The sequence below is a fragment of the Eptesicus fuscus genome, chromosome 12, assembly GCF_027574615.1.
Source record: "Eptesicus fuscus isolate TK198812 chromosome 12, DD_ASM_mEF_20220401, whole genome shotgun sequence".
In the NCBI taxonomy this organism is placed as follows: Eukaryota; Metazoa; Chordata; class Mammalia; order Chiroptera; family Vespertilionidae; genus Eptesicus; species Eptesicus fuscus.
In genome coordinates, this window is record NC_072484.1 from 55886868 (window position 1) to 55904630 (window position 17763).

Sequence of the window (17763 nt, forward strand, 5' to 3'; positions counted from 1 at the left end):
TTATTTCAATGTATCAGATAAGGCATGGTTTGCATAAGAATACTGCCACTCATCCCATGTAGAGACCTTAAGTGAAAATGAGTCATGTTATTTTTGGAAATATTTTAGATTCTTTATCCAAAGGAGATAAGTATTAAATTAGTTTTCTCGAAACATAATATATATCTATTAAAGCCAAGGATCATATATCCCAGAAAGAATACAAAGGAAAAAGCAATCAAGGTTTTAAAGTTCTTTATATGTATTAACTTGCACAATCTTCACAAACATGGGTTTTACTATTACTATTTCCATTTTACAGACAAGGAAACTGAGGCACAGAGAGATTGAGTAATGTGCTTAAGGTCACACAGCTAATAAATGTTTGGAATGGCTTTTAAATGTAGATAGTCTGGCTCAAGGGCCTGGACCCTGAATTATAGGTTACTGTTTGTAGTGCTTTTCTTAAATCAGTTTAAATCATATTATATGTTTCTATAAACACTTTCTTTTGTTGGTATTGAGGGAACAAATTGTCTCTAACTCTTTTGCTTCTTTACTTAGTGCCAATCACTCTCACTCTCACCACCATAACCACCACCACACTTCTATTGAGCCAGACCTTTAACTGCAGGATAGAGTGCTCAAATCAGGGAGACAAAAGGGTCCATGACACATAGCCTTTGCCTTCAAGTAGCTTAAACTCCAGTTAAGAAATATGGCCCTTGGAAGATAAATATAATTCCAGATAGTCTGTGCTATGTGCCAAATGAATAATACAGACAATAAATATTTTGGAGTAGGTAAAGCATTTTAAAAAGGAGACAAATGGCCCTAACCGGTTTGGCTCAGTGGATAGAGCGTCAGTCTGTGGACTGGAGGGTCCCAGGTTAGATTCCCGTCAAGGGCATGTACCTTGGTTGCGGGCACATCCAATAGGAGGTGTGCAGGAGACAGCTGATCAATGTTTCTCTCTCATCAATGTTTCTAACTCTCCATCCCTCTCCCTTCCTCTGTAAAAAATCAATTTTATATATATATATATATATATATATTATTTATTTTTTTTTTTAAAATATATTTTATTGACTTTTTCACAGAGAGGAAGGGAGAGGGATAGAGAGCTAGAAACATCGATGAGAGAGAGACATCGACCAGCTGCCTCCAGCACACCCCCACCGGGGGATGTGCCTGCAACCAATGTACATGCCCTTGACTGGAATCGAACCTGGGACCCTCCAGTCCGCAGACCGACGCTCTATCCACTGAGCCAAACCGGTTTCGGCAATAAAATATATTTTAAAAAAAGTGGACAAATGTCTGGATTTGAAGTGCATGAGATGAGGCACATCCCTTGTAGACTGTCAATTCTGGAGGATGGGCCAATGTCTTAGTCACCTTGGAGAAACACAGCGCCTGGTGCAGAACAGGCCCACGTCTCTGCTGTGAAGTGCCTTGGATTCTTGCTCTGTTAACTTGCATCTTATATATGGACAAGTCTGCCACGTCATCTGTGCCCAGTTTACTCATCTTCCTACCCTCGCTGTATCACTGAGGAAGGATAATGAGATGGCCTTGGGAAAGCTGGTGGCAGATTTCCTGACACCCAGGACTGGGTGCCCTCACTGAGTGTCCAGGATAAATCTAGGAGTCCAGGAAGGGGAGACAGCTGCAGGCTGGTTCCAATGGTTTTTTGAAGTGCTTTGTAGGTGTTTAGAGAGGAGCACACTATTTAGGATTTTGCTTTGGAAACCAAAATATGGCTTATTTGAGTGTGATGCCTCCGGTGACAGATTTCTCCGTGAGAGCCTTGTGTTTGCAGTTGCTGAGTCAGCTGGGTGTCAGAGGGCCCTGGAAATGTAAACTGGGATGAACCCAGACTTACATTCAAAACAAGCCATTGTAAGTCAGCTGCCAGTTCTTCACACTTCTTCAGGCTGAGCAAAGCATTTCACTGAAAAGTTGGACCACAAAAAATTTCTCACGAATCCCAACTGGTTCATAATTTGTATATGCGACTGGAGCCAAGAGCATTCATGTTCTCTTACATTCTGCTCCCTAGGCTCCTGCAGATGTTTTTCTTTTTCTCACATTGTTGAAGCGATGACACCCACCTCTTTTTACTGCCTGAGATCTGATTCTCACAGCCTCCAAGGGAGTCTGCAGTTGTGATTACTGACAGAAAACAGACTCAGCACCTCTTTCTCTCTCCTGCCACTAGGTGGGAAGACAGTGGGCAAAGGAGGAACGCTTTCTCTTTGTGGGCCAGCACCATGGACCTCAGCCTCCCACTATGTTCCATGATCAGGTTCACAAAGAGGCTGGAGCAGTATCATGTGGAATATTCTGGAAATAAAGTAACCCAAAGGGCATTAACCCTCATGTTTCTGGTGAAGCTTACAGCCTAATTTCTGACATTCCTGTTACGTTCTTGGCAGACTTGCTATCTTTCTGTCTCCTCTGTTGATTGAGTTGCAGATGAGAGATATGAATGAAAAGGAATAGGAATCATTCTGACTCTTGGAAAACAGGACTTCTACTGCCAAATTGCATCTAAACACTGCAGGTTTTTTTCTTCTGGGAAGAACCATTGCAGAACGGTCAAACACTAGGGCTGTGGAGCCCAAGAGGTGTGGTTTGCATCCCACTTCCACTTATTAACAGTACCTCTCTGCCTCAGTTTCCTTATGTATAAAATGGGGAGAGTAGTAATATATATATATATATATGGTAAAACTTTAGTAAGAATTCTATGGTACAGATAAGCATTTAAAGAACTCGGTATGGTGTCTGGCATGTAGTGAGCATTGGGTATTATTACCTGGTGATAGTACTGAGCTCAGAAGATTTAATTAGAAGTTAGAAAGTGGATCACAGTGTTCTCATATCTCCCTTAGGAGGGTCTGAACAGACCGATGTAGGAGGATCTAACGTGGTGGCTGCTGGGAAGTCACCACTTGGTCTTCTTGCTCCAGCCATTCCCTTTGAATTTTCTTAGCCTTTCTCTTTGGCCCAACATCAGACTATCACCCTGCCTGCAGCCTTCAGGAAAGAACACACCTGTAACCTCATCAGAACAATAGGCTTATCACAGGGAAGCAGTCAGATGCAGGGAAGGATTGACAACCTCTGGAACACTGCCACAAGCTGCTCCCTCCTCCCTCTTGAAATCCTGAAATAAAGAGAAAAGAGGCATTTTTGAGTCTGTGGACTGCAGTCTCCTAGAAGGGTGGAGATTGGCCTTGGAGTCCTTTCACTCCTGACCCAAACTGTCATGCAGTGGTTGGCATGCTTTGCATGTATATAGCAGGATAATAGTGGATTAATTTGGAGCGGTGTTTGGCCTTACCCAGGTCCACACACTGTCCAACGTCAGGTCTAATTCTAAGTTTGCATGGACTCATCACTCATCAGCTTAATTTCACCTGCCTCTGATGCACGGGCAGAAGCTTCTGGCTCTCCTGCCATTCTGAGATTAGCATCAGTCAGGGAGACCTTGATAGGTTGGCAGACTGTGATGGAAGTCACAATCATGGAACACCTTGGTGGTTTCTAGCATTTTATTAGTTGAAAAGGAATGAAATGATAGCTGATTGAAGAAGTGAAATAGGCAAGTATTGGAATCATAGTCATCTTCCTGAGAAGTGGAGACTTCTGCGGGTTTTTTGCAGGGAGTCGCTGACCACGTGTGGAAGCATTACATTCTGTCAGTGTAACAAGACCTCAAGAACATTTCTATAACTGTAATTTTCCCTTCAGTTTATGGCTTTAGTTTTGCCATTTATAATATATATGACTAATTCAAGTTACTTTAATTCTCTCTAATCTTCAGTTTCCTAATCTGTAGAATGGGAATAATAATAACTAATGGTTTTGGTAAAGTAATGTATAAAATATGCTTAGCACAGCGTTGGCACTCAAAACATTTTTAGTGTGTCGGTTATTGCATATTCTATGAGATGTTCCTGAGTAGAGGCCATTTTCTCATATTTGATTTATGCTTGTGTTGGGCGGTGGGTTACATGGTCTCCTTCCTCCCTAATGACACTTTTAGATTATACCTACCTCCTCCTTTTATAAAAATTCCTTGTTCTTTGAGGCCCAAACCATTCAGCTGTACCGCTTTCTCCTCTTCATCTTTGTTGTCATTTACTTACTCTTTGTTGAGTAAATCTTTTTGGTACTTACTCTCTCTTACTGAAGAATCATGTCTTTCAATCTTTCTGTCCATTTCAACTTCCATCTTCATCCTACACAACTTAAATACCCACAGTTAAATTGATCCAGTATTCCAAACTTTCAAACTTTCAGCAGTCCTCTCCCATTCCGACATTCTGACAAATGTCACCAGAGACTCTCACATCTGCACAAAATCTAAACCACCACCCCCCACCCCTCCCTGAGAACCAATTTTTATATCTTCCCTGCTCACTTGTTCCTGTCCTTTCTGCTTCTTCAGTCTGTGGGCCCTTTTGTTTCTCTCTCCCCATCAGCCCCTCTTGTATTCACTTTCCTTTTATCCAGCTTAGTCTTCATTGTCCATTATTACCATTCACTTGTTGCAAATAGCATCATGTTTCTTTCTTTTTCTGTCCTGCCCACCTGACAACACTCCAGCTCTGGATAAATAAAGCTATCAACCTTCTCTAGGCCCACTCCTGAATGACTTGGCTTTGTTGGAAAATATCATACAACTTGGTAGATGAAAACACTATGAATTCACCATAACCAAACATAATTGGTTTCTTCCCACTGCATGGCAAAGCTATTTCTTTGTCTAGTAAAATCATTTCTACTTTCTTCAAGGACTATTTCATACTTTTTCTATTCTCTTTAATAAAAAACTCCACACTGTCCCTCAGTCTCAGAAGATGACCTTGCCTCATTTAAAAGGAGAATTCTCATATTCCTTCATATGATCCTTACCACAGACTATGTCTGCACTCTCTTCTCACAAGTTATGGTGGAGGACATGTCCCTCCTCTTATCCAAGGCTACTTTCTCCATATGTGGTTTGAATCCTATTCCCTCCGGCCTTTTCCATCTATCTCAATCTATTTGCTCAGCATTAAGACATGCTATAGTATTCCCACCAGAAACAACCAAATGATAGCAACAACAAAGATGGTGATGACAAGCAATAACAATAACTACCACCCTTCTTTGACCCTGCTCTCTCTCGCATTAGTGTACTTTTACAGCATTAAGCCTTGTCTGCTCATGCCCTGTGTATTTCCTCAAATCTGTCTTTCAACCCACTCCAGCCTGGCTTCTGTCTTCACATTTTCACTCTATTAGGACTTCCTAATGTTACTTGCATTAAACTCAAGGGACTCAGTTTAGTTCCCATTTTACATTATCCACAGCAACATGCAACATTCCTATATTGAAATGCTTTCTTCTCTTGATATCTCTGGCACCCAACCTCTCTTGGTTTCCTCCCACCTCATGGCTTCTCCCTCCCAATCTTCTCGACTGACCTTGAAATGCTGAATCCTCTTCTCTTCTTCACACTTTCTGTGGGCAATCTCAACCACTCCTGTGATTTAATTACCATTTGTATATGCACACGACTTCCCAATTTATAGCTTCATCTCTGACTTCTCTTGAGCTATAGGCATTTATATGTAACTGTATTCTATACACATCCACTTGAATCATCCAAAATTAAAGTCTTGATCTTTTCCCACTGCTCTTTCCTCTCAATCTACTCTTCTTCTGGTATACTCCATTTAATGGATAGTACCACTATATAGTCTATTGCCCAGGCCACAGCTAATTGAATTGAAAGTTTGTTAATTGTACTTTAAAAATACATATCAAATCCATCCCCACATCCTAGGGTAAGGAACATCATCTCTTGTAAGGATTATTGCAATAGCTTTTTAATAGTATCCTCAAGCCTTTTTGACTTTTCTGATTTATTTAATATACAGTCGTTAAAATGATTTTTTAAAAGCAAAGATTTGATCAAGTCATTGTTTCCCATTGCATTTACGATGAACTATGAAGTAAATAACACAGCCAGTAAGATTCTGCCCAGTTTAGTTCCTGCCAACGTTTGCCACTCTTCCATTTGCTTATGACATTCCAGCTATTGAGGTCTTTTTCAGTTCTCAGAATGCCTCGAGCCCTCTCTTATCTCATATACTTCCCACATGCTGTTTCCTATGCCTGGAACTCTCTTTCCCCTACTCTCTTTTAAAAATATATTTTTATTGATTTCAGAGAGGAAGGGAGAGGGAGAGATAGAAACATCAATGATGAGAGAGAATACTGATTGGCTGCCTCCTGCATACCCCCACTGGGGATCGAGATCACAACCCAGGCATGTGCCCCCCGACCAGAATTGAACCCAGGACCCTTCAGTCTGCAGGCTGATACTCTATCCACTGAGCCAAACCAGCCAGGGCCCCTACTCTTTTTAAAAAAACTTTATTTTTATTGTTGACTCTAGTATAGATGTCCCCATATTCTCCCCCTTTGCCCACCTCCACCCAAGCCTCGTTCCTCTTTCCCTGTGGCCATCACCTTACTGTTGTCTGTGTCTATGGGTTATGCATGCATGTTCTTTGGCTAATCTCTTTACTTTCTTTCATCCAGTGCCCCCCGACCTCCTCCCCTCTGACAGCTATTAGTCTGTTCCATGTTTCCATGCCTCTTGTTCTATTTTTCTCATCAGTTTATTTTGTGCTTTGGAGAATTTCTTCACATACCTCAGGTCTCAGAAATTAGGTTCCTAAGGTTTAACTACTCTTTATAGTATTTTATACTTTTCCATCATAGCACTTATCACAGTTTTTATCTTTATTTATGTGATTATTTATCTGTCTCCTTGCTAGACCATGAATTCTAGGAAGGCAAAGACTATTCTGTTTTCCTACCCTGTATCATCAGCACCTGGCACATAGTACAGACCCAATAATAGATCCTGAATCAACAAATGATTCATAAGAAACCCTGTATCAATTGGAGGTGATTATGTCAGGATGAGTTTGTTCATTCATTATTTTTTCATTCAATAGTACCTAATATTTTTAAATTCAAAGGAAGAAATCTCTCTCTTCAACTTTCCCTTCACTCTTTCATATATTAATATTCCTTAACAAGTTTCATATATCTACTCAGGGGCCCATCCTTGGCAGTGGTCACATTTGCCATATCTACCTATCTTACTGGATATGTCACGTTCCAGGAAAGCATTTTCTAAATGCCTTGACTCTTCTTAATTCTGTCACAGACAATATGGATTCATCTGTCAAAGGTGAGATCAGGTGTGTCCAGAGGGTCACTTATATCATCTGTGCTTTTGAAAACAAACATTTATTGGACAACAACTATGTGCTAGGCTTTCATAGACTTTTTCTCCTTTAATTCTCACAAAAACCTCTTAAGGGGATTTTACTATTTCTACTTCATAGGTGAGAAAATCGAGTCTCAGGGAATTAATCTGTTGCACATTACAAAGATGAAAATGCTTTCTTTTTGTTCTCATATGGTGCTTGCATTTTTCAAAATCACGAATTATTTTAAAAAATGAGCACAGCCAAATGTTGAATTATGCCTGGTAAGTCTTTCAGAGGTCTTAAGTACACATTTTTAGGAATCCTATTTCATAAGAATAAGATGCTAGTGACCCAGAGATCCTGCAAATGATCCATAATGTAGCTGTGCTGTGTGCTTGGGGGTTGGGGGTGGGGGAATTGCACTCTGAATCAAGTCAGGAGAAAATATGGTACCACCCTTCTAGACAGACATCTGTTCAAATATAAATTTCCTGTCTATTGAGGCTTCTGCTCTATTGAAGTAAAGGTCTCGATAGGGCTGAACAAGTCAATCATTATAAACCTTGTTAGTGTGACAGCCCCCTGTGTATTGTTTAACTGGAAATGAAACACAAATACACCAAACCCCTGCAGTATCTGCTTCACGGTGCATAAATCTACCTCGCGTCTTGTCACTTGAAATTTGATGGCAATCTACCAAATGGCAGAAAAGACTTTATCCTCGAAGGGCTATGCAAATGAGTCCAGGCTCCAAACAATAAGGTGAAAGGACACAGCCTGTCCTTTGCTCCCCTCCCCCATATCCTTCCCAGAAAGCATCCCTCGGGTAATTTCTTAGTGGCAACTGGTGAATTATCCAAATACAAATGACCAGTGTTCATTCAGTGCCACATGCAGCTCTGGCTTCAGATGTTCTAAATAGGATTGAAGCATTCTTCCTGCTTCCCCCTGGCCAAGCTGTATTATTGCTTGCAGCAAAACCTTCTCAAACCCTTATTAAGCTGTTTTAATTGCTTTCCTCAGCTTTCTTTTTTTTTTTAATTTAAATCTCAGAGGTGAGGGATAATCTGCTCTCAGTTACACTAAAATAAAGATGCTCATCTCACTCCCCCGTCAGGTCCCCCCCTCCCCTAATTTATCACACATCCCTGACATAGCAAAGCCTGCAGTTTGGAAAGATCTAAATCGGTCTGCTGTCGCTCATGATTCTGGACTGGGTTTAAATTACTTTACCACCAGTCATATTTTCTTTGTTTGTGTTTAAGTAGATAGGACATTTCTCTATCCAGCTTTACTGGGAAGATTTATTCACATATTGTTAGAGTGCAACCGGAAGTCTCAAGATACCATCCATTCCAGCTGCTAGTCTCGAGCAGATTAAATTATTCAAAACAAGCAGTTGGTTGTCAGAATTAGCCCTTTTGGGTCACAGCCAAACCTTGTCAGGGCTGCCCCCGAAGGCAGGGCTCAGGTGTAGGGAGGCTGGGACAAGTCAGTGGGGGTCCACTAGCAGTTCATGGGAGGAGCAAGGTGGCTGAAGTCTGGAAGCTTGGCCTTATGAGAGCACCATGAGTACAAGCCACGAAGAGCGAGCAGAGCAGCAAAGGCTGCAGAATGAAGCAAGAGTTAGGAATGGAGGGTCTACTACCCGTAAAGCCACAGTTTATACCTCATCAATTCTTTAAGTAGCGTCTAGGGAAGCTGTGAGCCCCTTAAAAGGCTGTATGGATGTGACAATCTCTTATATGTTCAATGATTTTCTTGGAACATTTAATGACATTTGTTTCCCTTTTCAAATATAACTTCCCTTTATCATTAAATACAGTAATCCCCTTTTACCCATGATTTAGTTTTCTACCCTTGGTCATTGGTGGTCTGAAAATATTACATGGAACATTCCAGAAATAAAAACTCATAAGTTTTAAATTGCATGGGATTCTGAGTAGTGTGATAAAATCTCCCCACTCCTGGGCCATCCTATCCTGGACATGAATCACCCCATTGTCCCATGTCTCCTCGCTGTAGATGCTCCTTGCCCATTAGTCACATAGTAGCTGCCATCTTGGTTATCAGATCAACTGTGGTTGTGGTCAGGTAACCTTTATTTTACTTAAGACTGGCCCCAAAGTGCAAAGTAGTGATGCTGGCAATGCAGATATGCCAAAGAGGAGCCATATGTGTTTCCATTAAGTGGAAAGGTATGAATGTATGTATATACATGAAGAAACATAGTATGGCTAAGAAACACAGGATTTGATACTATCCCTGGATTCAGGGCATCCACTTGGGAGTCTTGGAACATATTGCCCACAAACAAAGGGGGACTGTGGCACCTCATTTTTAAGGAGAGGAAGAATTTATTGAATTTTATAACAATTTATTCTTATTCTTCCCTAAGAAGATATCAGTGTAACTTTTGAGGGGATAAAACATAGAACACCATATTTCATACAATGATTTGATTATGTTTAAAATGCATTCTTTTGATAATCTCTTGAAATATCCAAGCAATGTATAAAAACATTCTTGAGCCGTTTTAGATTAGATGTACCTATGTTAAAAGCAGCGGGCTCTATCTCGTTGATGAAGGGAGAAAATAGCCCTGGTTGGTTAGCTCAGTTGGTGAGAGTGTTGTCTGGATGCACCAAGGTACAGGTTTGATCCCTGGTCAGGGCATGTATACTAGTAAGAATCAATCATTAGTGGCTAATGATTTTTTTTTTTTGTCATAGAGAACAAAATTGTTCCTTAGGAAAACTGTTGATTTCTCAGAAGAAGCAGCTTATTTTCTCACCTTAAGATGATGAATTGTTGGGAAAATATTTTTTTGTGATCTAGGAATAGGTAAATCTCTGTTAATTTAAAAACTGTAGTATTGTATGGAAACATACACATGCTATATAAACTTACATAATGATGAGATATTTTATAGATCTAATAATCTTTTTTATTGATTCTGAGGCCAGCTAATGTGTTATTTTAAGTGAATACTGATTTAAAGAGCAAAACTTTAAGCTTTCTGTTTTGGGACTAGAACAAGACACCCCAAGCATGATAATCATTAGTTTACAAGTCTTGCCTCTAAAGTTACCCCCTTAACTCTTCCTGAGCATCATCATAATATATAATTTTCAACTATGTAATTTTCTGGCATTTAAAAATTATTTATTGACTTTAGAAAGAAAGAGGAAGGGAGAGAGAGAAGAAGATAGAAACATTGATTTGTTGTTCCACTTATTTATACATTCATTGGTTGATTCTTGCATGTGCCCTAAATGGAGATGGAACTCACAACCTTGACATATCGGGATGACATTCTAACCAACTGAGCTACCTGGCCAGGGCTTTCTGGCATTTTCCTTATAGGTTGCCTAGGACACTGGTGTGGGAACTCAGGCAGCCAACATTGTCCTACAAATAGTGTAGGCTACAAAAGAAAAAGAAGACATGTTTTCTGTCCATTGGAATGTTCACCTCTAGCTGGGAAGGCAGAATATATGCCCATGAGGAGCATTTAAAGACAAATCCACAAAAAAGGTGTTCAATAGCATTTATAATTTAGAATATAACAATTACAGCTCCCATTTTCAAGTGGTTATTATGTATTAGAAACTTTACAAAACATTCTATAGGACGTATTACTATCTCTGTTTTACAGATGAGGAAGCTGAGGCTCAGAGAGGTCATATGAGCAACCCAGGAGCACCCAGCTAATAAATGGTGAACTCAACTGAGGAATCTAGCTGGGGCGGACTCCAATGCCTGCCTTCTTGCCCACTATTGCATCTCCATAGGCAGCAACAGTGTCTGTCTCCTCCAGCACTTCAGACAATGTTGGCATGTAGTAAGTACTCAAGGATGACTGACCACTGCTAAAGCACACAAAATAACTATCCTGTTCTGAAGCTGTAAGCTTACCATTGAACTAAATTGGTTTTCTCTGAAGTAGCCTTTATGTGTTTGGATGCAAGACTTTTTTTTTTTTCTTCATAAGGCATGTAGTTCTGCTTTCTCTGTTGAGCTTCTTCATCTTCCTCTGCTTTTAACAAATCATGAGGCTGACTATAGGCTTAGGGAGGGCAGTGCAGGCTGGAGTACCCCAGCTTTGTAGACCCACCAATGCCTGGTTCTGTAGCAAACCAGGAGCTTGGCTGTAGTTCGGGTAGGGGTGCCATTCTCTGGACAACTGACCTCCTCAGAGGTTCTAGCATGCTAGGAGAGAACGGACAGGCCCCTTTCCCTGAGCCAGAGTTTGTTCTGCTTGGGCTTCCTAAGTGCAGACTGGGAAATGCGACTTATTATCCCTCATTAGAAGATCACTGTAATTTACAGACCTTAGAATGAAGTTATGTGCATGATGCACTTTTGAACTCATTACTGAGTATATTGAATCATATCGAAATGCTGTTCCTGTAGCAGGTGTGTTACTGACTGGGAGCTCAGACAGGGCTTTAGGTATGAAATGTCAGTCTGGCAATATTATTCCCTCTTCTTCTGTTGTTGCATTTCTTCCACACTTTGAAGCAGCTGTTCATATTTGTTTATTGAGTCCTTGGGGCTCACATCCAAAATCATGCTTAACTTCATGAAATTGCCATTTTAAGGACACATTTTTTGCCACTGCTAAAAATGAATGATCTACACTAATAAAAGAGTAAGATGCAAATTGACCATACCTTTGTGACACCCACCAGCCAATCAGGAGTGAGTATGCAAATTAACCCAACAAATATGGTGGGTTAATTTGCATACACAGGTGCCGAGTGGCTGGGGGTGGGGCGGGATGCCTGTGTCGTTGCCATGGTTACAACACAGGCATTCTGCACTGCCCCAGCCACTTCGGCCTCTGGGCAGCATGGGAAGGCGGAAAGGAGGCTCTGGGACGGAGCGAAAAAGCGGCTCCAGCCCGAGCGAAGGTGGTGCCAGCAGCCAGGGGAAGGAAGGCCCATTCTTGCCCGAATCTTCGTGCATCAGGCCTCTAGTATGTAATAAAATAGAACAGCTTAGGGTGGGAGGGATTGTGACATTTTTGCCCCTTTCATTTGCTGCAGGTGATTAGAGGACATGGACTCCACTTACAGGAGGAAATGGCCTTGGACACTCGTGAGCTTGTGTACTCTCTAGTGATTGGCTGGACTTTCAATGTGGGCTTTAAACTTAGCCTCTGGTAAGAAGAAGTCAGGAGCAGAAAATGACAAGAGTAGCAAGGTGGAGAGTGCTGCTGCCACTGCTGGTGGCTGGCAGGGTGTATTGGTTAGCTACCGCTGACTGGATGCCTTAGACAACAGAAATTGATTGCCCCAAGTTCTGGAGAGCAGAAGTCCGATATGAAGGTATCATCATGGTTGGTTCCCTCTGAGGGCTGTGGTGGAGAATATGTTTATACTTCTCTCCTGGCTTCTGGTGGTTTGTTGGCAATCTCTGGTGTTTGTTGACTTCTGCTGCATCACTCTGCCTTCATAGCCACATGGCATTCTCCCTGTGGGTATATGTGTCTGTGTACAAATTTCCCCTTTTTATAAGGACATCAGTCATATTGTATTAGGGTCCCACCTTTGTGACCTCATTTTAACTTGATTACTTCTGTGAAGACCTGTCTCCAAATAAAGTCACATTCTGACATACTGCGTTTAAGATTTCAACATAGCTTTTTTGGAAGGGTATAATTCAACCCCATGAGATGTAATTCATGGTGCATGAGCAGGTTGCCCAATCAGCCATTATTGGTTTTCTTCTAAATAACTTCTCTAACAGTTGATGAAACCCAACATAGAGTATCTGAAGTTCATTTCTCTATCAGGGACAGATTGGCTTTTATCCACAGTAAGCTTTCAATGAAAATGTTGGCATTTGCTGTATTAGCATAGCAACATGTGCAAAGATATGCTTAATAAATGCTGTATGAATGTATTTATTTATTTATTTATTTATTTATTTATAATTGAGTGCCTGCTTTGCATAAGGCACTGTGGGGTACATCACTTGTTATGGAATTTGTAAGAGTTGGAACAATCTCAAATGCAACTATCTTAATTTTTCATTTTGAAAAAATTCTTATTCATTCATTTAGTAAACATTTATTGAGCACACATTTATGTACTAGGCATGTGCTAAATAATAGGGACACAAAGAAGCATGGAAGAAACTTCATACTGAACAGTGGAGTACTCAGGTATGTGTTTACCTGAGGATTTTATCCTAAAGACACATTATCAAGGCCCATGAAGCCTCAGGTGAGAAAGGCTATTCTGAGGAAAAGTGGTGTCTGAGACTCATTTGGCCTCTAACTCTCAGTAGGTTTGAGTTCTCACACAGAGGGTAGGGAGTCACAAATAAGACTTAGAATAATTTTTATCAACATTTCAGTGATGAACCCCAGAAATACTGCCTCTGTAAAGCAAGTGACAATGAATAATTCAGTTCTTTTCATTTTTGGAGCTGACTGGACAAAGCCCAAAGCAAATGCTGAGGCTTGAGCAGAGGGTTGGGCCAGCAGGAAGCTATAACTGGATTGACGCATGGGCAAGAACATTGGTGTTGTCCTCTTGGGTGGCTTCTAGAGATAATCTGTATGATAGTGTCACTGAACACTGCTGGTGCTGTCAACAACTTTCATGGAAGGGATGTAACAGCCACAGAAAGCACCACTTCTTAATCTAGGCAGGTTCAAAAGAGAAGGAAAATGATGGAGAATATATGGTGACAGCCAGGACTATCTGAGTGCCCTAGGGGGTTCCTGAGTTAGAAGGAATTTAAAGGGATTTGGAGGATCCCCAAAGAGTATGTAGGGACAAGAGCCAAAGAAATACTAGTTTTTAATTTTATTTTAATCTTTATTATTGAGATTATTACAGATGTCCCTCCCCCCCCCCCGCATTGTCCCCCTCCACCCTGTAACTGCCCTGCCCCAGGCCTTCACCACCCTATTGTCTGTGTCCATAGGTAATGCATATTTGTATATAAGATCTTTGTTTAATTTCTTCCCACCTCCCTACCCCCCTTCCCTCTGAGAATCATCAGTCTGTTCCATTTCCATGCCTCTGATTCCATTTTATTCACGAGTTTATTCTGTTCATTAGATTTCTTAATTTGTTTATTTTGATTTTTAGATTCAGTTGTTGATAGGTATGCATTTGTTGCCATTTTGTTGTTCATATTTTTGATCTTTTTCTTTTTATTCTTCTTCTTAAAGAATACCCTTCAACATTTCATATAATACTGGTTTGGTGGTGATGAACTCCTTTAGCTTTTTTTTTTTTTTGTCTGTGAAACTCTTTATCTGACCTTCAATTCTAAATGATAGCTTTGCTGGGTAGAGTAATGTTGGTTGTAGGTCCTTGCTATTCATCACTTTGAATATTTCTTGCCACTCCCTTCTGGCCTGCATAGTTTCTGTTGAGAAATCAGCTGACATTCATATGGGCATTCCCTTGTAGTTAACTAACGGCTTTTCTCTCGCTGCTTTTAAGATTTTTATCTTTGTCTTTAGCCTTTGGCATTTTAATTATGATGTGTCTTGGTGTGGTCATCTTTGGATTCCTCTTATTTGGGAGTCTCTGTGCTTCCTAGATTTGTAAATCTATTTCTTTCACCAGGTAGGTGGAGTTTTCTGTCATTATTTCTTCAAATAGGTTTTCAATATCTTGCTCTCTCTCTTCTTCTGGCATCCTCATATATGAATGTTGGTACACTTGAAGTTGTCCCAGAAACTCCTTACACTATCTTCATATTTTTGGATTCTCTTTTCTTTTTGCTCTTCTAGTTGGGTGTTTTTTGCTTCCTCATATTTCAAATTGTTGATTTGATTCTCAGAATCCTCCACTCCATGTTTGAATCCCTGTATATTTTTCTTTCAGTCAGTGTATGCTTAATTTCTGACTGGTCTTTTTCTATCTTTTTTTTTGGAGATTTCTAGAAGATTCTTGAGTAACCTTATAACCATGATTTTGAACTCTATATCCAGTAGTTTGCTTTCTTCCATTTCTTTCATTTGTGACATGTTTCTTTGTCTCTGCATTTTGGCTGCTTCCCTGTGTTTGTTTCTATGTATTGAGTAGAGCTGCTATATCTCCTTGAGTTGGTAGAGTAGTCTTGTGTAGTGGGTGTTATATAGGCCCAGTGGCTCAGGATCCCCAGTCACCTGAGCTGGGAGCTCTAGGTGCACCCCTTTGTGGGCTGTGTGCACAATGTTGATGTAGTTGAAACTTGATTGCTGTTGGTGTCACTGGGAGGAATTAACTTCCAGGCCAATTGGCTGTGAGGACCAGCTGTGACTACAGTGGGAGAGCTGCTGTGCAGGAGATATTCCTATGGAGCAGGACTTGCTTGAGTGGGGCTTTGGTGCTCACAGAGTCTGCCCCTTGAGTGTGATGCTTGTGGATGTGTAGAGTTGTAATCTGGTATGGTCTGACACTGACCACTGGGTCCACTAGCTCTTGGGTCTCCAGGGAGATGCAAAGTCAGCCATTGCCTGGGGCCACCCAGCAGTAGCTACAGAGAGATCTTCAGAGAGATTCCTCCTCTTTGTATCGGGTTTAGAAGTGCCCAGAGGAGGCCCGGCTAGGAATCAAGGCAGGCTGGTGCTGGTACTGGGTCTTGGGCCTTTTACTAGTATTGATAGGCTTGGGGCTCCCCGACTCAGCTGCAGCTTGTTTTGAGAGATTTTACCCTGAGTAAGGACAGGCCATTCATATGCAAAAGCCACTGCACACAGCTTGAGTGGGGTTTTAAATGAGATGAGGCGGGGTCTCAGGGAATCACCAGGGTGGAGCAAACAGAAATGGCTGCCAGTCAGCCCTGTGGCAGGTTGGGAAGGTCCCAGCATAGGAACAATGATTCCTCTGAGTACCTCCATCTGGGAGAAAGCCACCCCAGAGTTCCTGCCCCGATGCCAGACAATCCAGTGTCTCTTCATATGTGTCTGTGTCCCACAGAGCCTTGCTCTCGTGCTGGAGGTCAGAGGAAGCAGGCTCTTGTAAGTTCAGTTTATAGTGCTGGCCTTTTAGGAGGAACAGCTGGGTCTCCAGCAGCCTCTGTGTCACTGAGCCCCAATCTGCACTGGTTTTCACAGCCTGTAGTTCTTATTGCCCACAGGGACTTCTTTTCCCAGCTCTGGGACCCTGGGCTGGGGGTCTGATGTGGGGCTGGGACCTCTTGCTCCTCTGGGCGGCCTCTGCAGAGACGGTCTCCCTCCCGATTGAAAAGGCTGCACATGTGGGTGCTGGCCAGCCCGTTCTGTGCTTGTGCACCTTTTACCAGTCTCAGTGTGCTTCCTTCTTTACTTTTCTGGTTGGAGGACTTCCATTCAGCCAGCTTTCCAGTGGTTCTGGATGATGTTTGTTTTGTAGTTTAGTTGCATTTTTTTTTTTTTTTCTGCAGAAAGCTTTATTGTTTCATTTGGTCCAATGAATGGGAGAGAGCTTCAGGGTGGTTAACACGTTAAGCGCCTAGTCCAGTGATGGCGAACCTATGACACGCGTGTCAGCACTGACATGCGTAGCCATTTCTGATGACACGCGGCCGCTGAGGCAGCCGCATGCCGAGGATGAAACATTTGCTGCTCCTGAGGATGAAACATTTGCGAAATAATGTTTTTTCCTCAAAGTGACACACTACCCGAGTTATGCTCAGTTTTTTGGCGAAGTTTGACACACCAAGCTCAAAAGGTTGCCCATCACTGGCCTCGTCAGTCACTGGTGACTGACACTATACTTTCCATCCGGAAGACAAAACAGGCTGGGCGCTTAACATGTTAAAAGAATGGCTAGTAGTTTCAGGAAGAGGCTCAGGTAAAAGCCAGACACCAGAGGAATGCAGAGGGGTCTTTCAAAGATTCCTCGTTGTGCTTGACGGTGAACCTTTTGAAGAGATGCCCGCCCAACCCAGCCTGGGGGCCGGCAGCCTCCGGCTGGTAGTCAGGTGTCGCCCATCTTCTTGATGAGTTTCACCTCCTCACCCAGGAAGTGGTTCTCCAGGAAGTCACAGAGATGAGGGGCTGCGTGGGTAGAACTCAGTGCCTGCAGCTCCAAAAGGGCCTGGTGGCGGCTTCCATGGCTCCCTGAGTTTTGCCGACTCATCTTGGGGAGGCTTCAGTGCATCCTGGAAGAGAATGCGGCCACTGCGCTGGTTTTGCAGCTGTAAGAGCCACTCAGCGCCCTCGGCTTCTTCTCCGCCAACTCGCAGAGGAGGTAGCCGCCCTCGAGCGCCACATCCTCACCGTGGAAACAGAAGCCCAGAGAGAGGTAGGTGGAGAAGGCCTGCAGATGCAGGTTGGCCAAGGCGGTTGACTGCAGCCTCCACCTCGGTGGAATAATTCTGACGAATTTGGGAGCTCATGGTTGTTCAGCAATAAGGAGTTAAGGTAGAAAAAACCCGGTGTGTTGGCTGGTCCCGAAGGTGGTTGTGAAGGTGGTGACTGGATAAGACACAGGAGAGTGGCCGGAGGCTGGAAGAAGGGGCGTCCCTGGGTCTGTTCCGTCCCAACACTGTTGAAGCAAGA

General features: G+C 42.2%; 1 non-coding gene across 1 annotated transcript; it reads right to left on the reverse strand.

Annotated features, from left to right (window-relative positions):
• Window positions 1–16073: 16073 nt before the first annotated feature.
• On the reverse strand, window positions 16074–16169 carry MIR9234A-1 (microRNA mir-9234a-1). Its single transcript, NR_130540.1, has one exon. It is a non-coding gene; the product is annotated as a microRNA mir-9234a-1 (primary transcript).
• Window positions 16170–17763: the final 1594 nt, after the last annotated feature.